This window comes from Dasypus novemcinctus, chromosome 5 (genome assembly GCF_030445035.2).
Source record: "Dasypus novemcinctus isolate mDasNov1 chromosome 5, mDasNov1.1.hap2, whole genome shotgun sequence".
Taxonomy (NCBI): Eukaryota; Metazoa; Chordata; class Mammalia; order Cingulata; family Dasypodidae; genus Dasypus; species Dasypus novemcinctus.
In genome coordinates this window covers 83489769-83495768 of record NC_080677.1, presented here as the reverse complement: position 1 = coordinate 83495768, position 6000 = coordinate 83489769, and the positions used below count along the sequence as shown (strand labels likewise).

The 6000-nt window shown below is 51.2% G+C and overlaps 1 protein-coding gene across 50 annotated transcripts in view; it reads left to right on the top strand.

Annotated features, from left to right (window-relative positions):
* Positions 1–1993: 1993 nt before the first annotated feature.
* NRCAM (neuronal cell adhesion molecule) overlaps positions 1994–6000 on the top strand; it is a 286106-nt gene continuing 282099 nt past the window's right edge. For 30 of the 50 annotated variants that reach the window (XM_071215224.1, XM_071215225.1, XM_071215221.1 and 27 more), the window contains exon 1: positions 2199–2532. The gene's annotated coding sequence lies outside the window, so the exon portion shown is untranslated. The other 20 variants (XM_012527213.4, XM_071215215.1, XM_058297181.2 and 17 more) reach the window with 12 other exon arrangements.

The following is a 6000-nucleotide window of genomic DNA, read 5'->3' as shown; positions in this document are numbered from 1 at the left end:
CTGTCACTTGCCTGAGATTCCATCCATATACTCATCCCTTCCTGCCTCTCCAAGGCATTCAGAACCCACCTGGTGGAGGACCACATGGTGTCTGCCCCAAAGTGACTTTATGAACTAGGGTTGGGGCCTGAAGAGAATCACAATTCCAAGCAAAAGTGGAAGGAGCTGTTGTTTTAGAAAGGTATTTATGAGATTGGAACATGTGGAGGCACAGACAGTGTTGTTTTGATGCTGGGGAACAAATTGCTACACAGAATCAGGGCAAGAACTGCAGAGGGTAGTATGCCATTTTCCCACCTCACGAGTTTGCCCTGTGGGATGCCCTGAACAAAAAATTCATGAGTAGGAAATCACTGATTTCACAGTAGCTGGAAAGAAGGAGCACCAGAGCACAATGCAGAAAGACATAAGAAGCACATGCAGGACTCTCAGCAATAACTAGAGTGGGGAGGGAACTGAGGGGCCTAATGTGCTTTTCACAGGTAGGAATGATAAGGCAGTAAGAGTTGAGATGTTAGGAATATTGTAGTACCATTTGTGTTGGCGGGAAGGGAGGTCAAACCAAAATAGATAAGACAAACTGTCCTCAATGGAATTTTGTAGGGTCAGACAGGTAACAGAAAATTAAAATGTGGCAAGCATTATTATGTAAAATGCACAGGGTACCCAGGAAACACTTCACAGAGGAGGCAACAACTAAGCAGGACTCTGAGGGATGAATAAATCTGCCAGATGGAGAAGAGGTGGAGGAATATTCTAGCCAGAAAGAGTCTCACACGCAGAGGCTTAAAGTCACGAAAATGCTCTTGGCTGGAAGAAAGGAGTGGTAAGTAAGAGGCAAATTTTGAAGGAGCCAGCCAAGAGATCTGTATTATTTTATAGGCAACAAAGAACCAGCCAGACTTTTACATAGTCTTTGACAGATATTTCAGAAGGAAATTTGTACAATAATTTAAGAGGTGAGATGTACCTCAGCGAATGACAGTGGTGTGAAGACGGAGGTGAGAAGAGTGATGGAAACTGAAGAAATAACTTGAGCAAAGACCCAGTAGCCAGAGATAATAACATCGCTTCCGGAATTGAGGGAGGTTCCGTGTGGCTGAAGCACATTTGGCGGTGGAAGGGGAAGGAGAGGATGGCAGCAGCAGGAGAAAGAAAAGAAAGCTGCTCACTTGCTTTGTGCTGTCGGTTGAAGTGAGAAGATCAAATCGAAGTGAGAGCAGAACAGTTGTCAGGGCCTTGAAGGGAGACCCCCCCCCCCATGCCATTTTCATTCCCGAATCCCAGCCTTAGCATAGGGGGCCTGGAGCCTCGGGAGTGGGAGGCGGAAGGGAGGTGAAGAGGGAAGGGCTTCAAAAATATTTTCTTGAGTTAAAGTAGAGGACTGAAGGAAGAGGGACTCCAGAGGGAGCTGAGCCCCAATGAGAGCGGCAGCCAGCTGTAAAAATGGCCAAGCTGGTGACCCGGTGGTTGGGGAAACTAAGAGATCGGGCTGCAGATGGGTAACTCCGGAGGAAATTAAAGAGGACCTTGCGTTCTCTAAGGGGCTTGGACATCACCCAGGATACAGTGGAGAGTAGGCTCCCGCAACCTGAACCCAGCGTGTAATATGTTAAAGTACTACACATTTAGAAAATCTTAATTCTCTTTTTCACTTTGCACATAATTTTCTATATTGTTCCCAATTCTGAAGATAAGCAAATTTGAACTAATCCTCTTCTCTGGGACTAGAAGACCCAATGCGTATGCGACTAGACGGTATGTACCTTACGCTAAAGGCTCCCTTTCTGAGGGCTGTTTCGAAAGAACTATTGTAAAAAGCAAACAGACAAACGCCCAATCTCAACCACTCCAAGTGGTGAGTTTCGAAAAAAAAATGCTTTAAAAAGAAGAAATTAAAGGACAGGGAAAAGAGCGCAAACCTCCCACAGAAACCTAAATCCCATCATGAGGGTGGTATTTTAAAAACCACCCATTTTCTGGAACATCTTTTGTAGCCACATCCACCCTCATCTCCCCGAACGCCCCCGCCCTCCATCCACCTCCTTCCGACAAACACACACGCTCGCGGGATGACGGCGGGTGGCGGCGGCGGCGGCGGCGCGGCTCAGGTGAGGGGGCCACCCAGTCTCCAGAGGCGCAGACAGCAGAGCGCATTCGCTGTGGCCGCCACTGGGGCGGGAGGGGGTTGGCCGGGAGAAGAAGGGGCGGGGGACGCCGGGGAGGAGTGAGGAGGAGAGTGAGCTGGAAGGAGAGCCGGGGGTGGGGAGGTGGTGGAGAGCGTTGAGGCGAGGGTGCGCGCCGGCGCCGGGCCAGCCCTCGCTTCGCCTGGGTCGCGGGCGGACGCGCGCCGCAGTCGGAGTCTCAGGCGCGCGGGCGCGGGGGACAGCGCAGGGGCCGTCCGGCCGGGCCAGCTAGAGGCGATAGCTCTGTGCGCGAGTCCAGCTCCGCCAAGAACGAGCGGCCTCCTCGCTCCAGGGTCCTTCCCTAGGCAGCTGCGCCCGGGCTGAGCGGTGGGCGCGGCACGAGAACGTGAGTAGCTGTGTGTCTGGCGCTGACATTCGGTCCTACTTGGGGTGACGATTGGAAAGGAGAAGGGCCGGAGCGGGGGCAGCTGCGTTGTCACTGGGATGCCGGTCCAGGGTTCAGTCAAGCCTTTTCGCGACTGGCAGTGCCGCGCTAGCTCTTCCTGCCACCGGGACGAAATATTTCGCTAATTCCCTTCTTCCCCGCAGTCTCCGACACAGCTGCGGGCGCCGAGCTGGGGGGTGGGGAGGCGCCCAAGTAGAGGCACAGCTGAAATACCGCAGCCCGCTGGCTGGCGCGGGGCGAGCACCCACCACCTCCTCAAGTCTATAGCCAACTTGTGCATCGGCGCCGGCGCGCCACGCTTCCGGGAAGCCCTGCCTGAGGGCTCCTGTGGGCAGCCTGGGCATCGAGAGGCTGCTGGGGCCTGGTCTTGCGGCTTCCCAGGTGCTGACACGGGGCGCGCGGGATGTCCGGCCACACAGCCGGCGGCGAGGACAGCGCAGGTGCCCAGCCGGGCGCGCAGGAGCGTGCACGCGTTCCGATCCCCCACGGACACAGCTGGGCGTGGGCTTTGTTCGGATGTGCTCTCACCTGCGCGGATCGCGGGAGTTCCAGGGGCTTGATACCTTTCTCCACTCTTGCTGTCCTGGAGAGCAGTCAGGGATGGGGGACAGGAGAGACACTGAGGGCGGCACACTGGGGGGGATTTTAAGGAGGAGGCTTTGTTGGTCTTTTAGGGGTGGGACCCGGGGCTCCCCGCGCTCCGCCCAGCCTCCGAGGGTTGGGACTTGGTCTGGGTTGCTGCGCCGGGGCTTGGGGCTGCCTTTGAGAAGGCGCCTTCCCTGCCCAGGCTCCTGGCAGTGGGATCTGGCAACGGCGCCGCGGGAGGGATGCAGCGTTGAGCCCGGAGTGATTGCCCGTTCTGGAGCATCCATCTCCCAGCGAGCGCCCATCTGCGCCGGGCGCCGCCCCCGGCCCCTTTCTTGAAGCGCGGGTGGTCGCCGCCGCATTCTGGTCCTCCGGTTCTCCGCCGGTTCAGCCTCTCCATGCCTGCATCTGCAGGTGTGCAAAAGGGGAACAGGGGGCGCCGCCGTCGGGCGAGACAGTGTGTTATCAGCCCCCGCCTCTCCAGCAGCGCACGAGGAGCAGCGAGCGCCGCCGCAGGGTTCCCGGGAGCCCGGGGACGAGGAAGGGGGGGCACTGGGACTTCGTGCCCGGGGACGGGGGAGGGGGGGCACTGGGACTGGCGAGCAGGCCGCCGCAAACCTTCCCTTCAGATCGCCTTCCCCTTCCGCCTGGCTCCGGACCACCGGCCGTGTCTTCTATACCCCGCACGCTCCCGGGTGGCTCCTGTTCAACTGCAGGGGCAGAGGGTGGAGTTGGGTGCACCGAGCTCTTTCGCTCTCCACTCCTCGGTTGCCCTTTTCTCAGCAGCTTAGTGAGGGGGCTACACCCGCGCCAAGCCGTCTGTCTCCAGAGGGAAGCGTTCTTTTGCTTTTCCAGTCCCGAAGGTGAACACTAAGAGGTGCGGGTCCGAGGGGCTGGGCCCTTCCAAGCTGCACGATCTTGTTAGAAGAGCTGGATCTGAGCGCGTGGGTTGGGAGGCCTTCGTTCTCTACCAGGAGCTCCCCCTGGGGCGGTTCTGGGAAGGGACGCGGTAGCCAACTAAGGCAAACCTATGGAGCTTGAGCTGCTTTGGATGCGACTACTGTATGCTGAACGTGCCCTGTTAAAATGCCGTAAGAATTTATGAGTGAAGGAGATCTTCCAGAAATGCTAAGGTGGATTTAGACAGTTCAATACTTTTTGCTTTAATTGTAGTGAGAGTAAATATTTTTGAGAGCTTCCTATGTGCCAGGCACTGTGCATGTTACATGCATCATCTCCTTTAATCTCCACAACTCCATTTAAAAAATAAAGAGACGGTGGCTTAGAAAGATCAAATAATTTATCCACGGCCACACAACTAGGAAGTGGGGAGCCAGGTTTCGTTTTTAGCCCCTGGCCTTACCATCCAAGACTGTGAAAATATGGCCTTTGGAGGTTTATTGGTTCAGAGGAAGCCTAAAACCAATGGGGTTCAAATCTAGGGATATATATTATTAACCCATTTCATTCTGACCCCTAAAGACTTAATAGTAGCAAGCAATATTGTAATAGACAGAAATGTATTGTGAAGTGACCTGTCATTTCTCTGTATTGTACTTTAATTTCTTTACACGGTCCTTTATACCTGCTAGCTTTAGCTCACAGTCCAACCCATTTCAGTTACTGGACAGTTCTTTGTGACCAGAGCTCACTGTAATTACAGAGATGCAGAGATGTTCTTAACATATAACTTTTTTTTAGGAGGTTCCACAGATTGAACTTCATACATGGGAAGCAGACATTCAATCACTTAAGCTAAATCTGCTCACTGACATGTAACATTTTTAAAGAAAATATTTCTATTTGGCAAATGTGTCCACTTCAGGACTACAACCCTTAATGTCCTTTGTAGAGTGTTTTGACTGCAGAATTACTCCTCAAATTAGATGTCGTTTGACTATGAACTAAATATATCTTATAAAAGCATTTGATATCCTAAACATATAGGACTGTAGATGCATTTACAAAAAATCCTTGGTGTTATCTAATAGAAAAAGAAGAATTTGACATAAAGTGAAATCTATTTTATTATAGAAAAGTTGCTAAACATTTCACATAATTCAAGAATTTTAGAGCTACTTAAGAAGGCAGTCAACATTATACCTAATCCTTGGGTTTCAAAATAAATCCAATAGGATCTGGAGAGACAACCCAGACCTCTAATGCAGGGTAGTGACCTGGTCTTTGCTCCCAAGGCCAGTGTCCTTTACCACATCATTCTTGTTTTTGCAGCAGTGACAGTAAATGAAAAACAAGTCATCTTTGTAAATTGTACTTCTGTGAGGCCGATTTGACAATAATGACTGCATGTGAATGTGAGGTCTTCAGAAGTGTAAGAGGACACTGAGGATGTACACATCTGGGCTGTGATAAATTTCCTGAAGTGAATGAAGAACCACTTCAGAAAATGCTTTTGAATAGAAATCAAATCTGCAGATATTATATTATGTATGTAGAAAGGAGTTATTTAATAGAATTCTACAAGAAGCTTTTCTGGTAAAGTGATACTTTTATTCATTCATTCATTCACTCATTCATTCATTCAGTGCATATTTGCTGAGTGCATGGCCTACTTTGTGTTACACATTTTTCTAGGAACTGGGAATGCAGAGGTGAGCAAAACAGAGTTCTTTCTATCATCTGTGGTTACACACTTTTTCCACACTCATTTTTTCCCCACAAGCCTGATCAGCTTGTACAAACTGAACACACCCATGCAACTAGCACTCAAATTAAGAAAGACAACATTATGAGTACCCTAGAAAGTCCCCTTGTGGTTCCTACCAATCATTATCTGCCTGCAAGGATAACCATTGTGACACA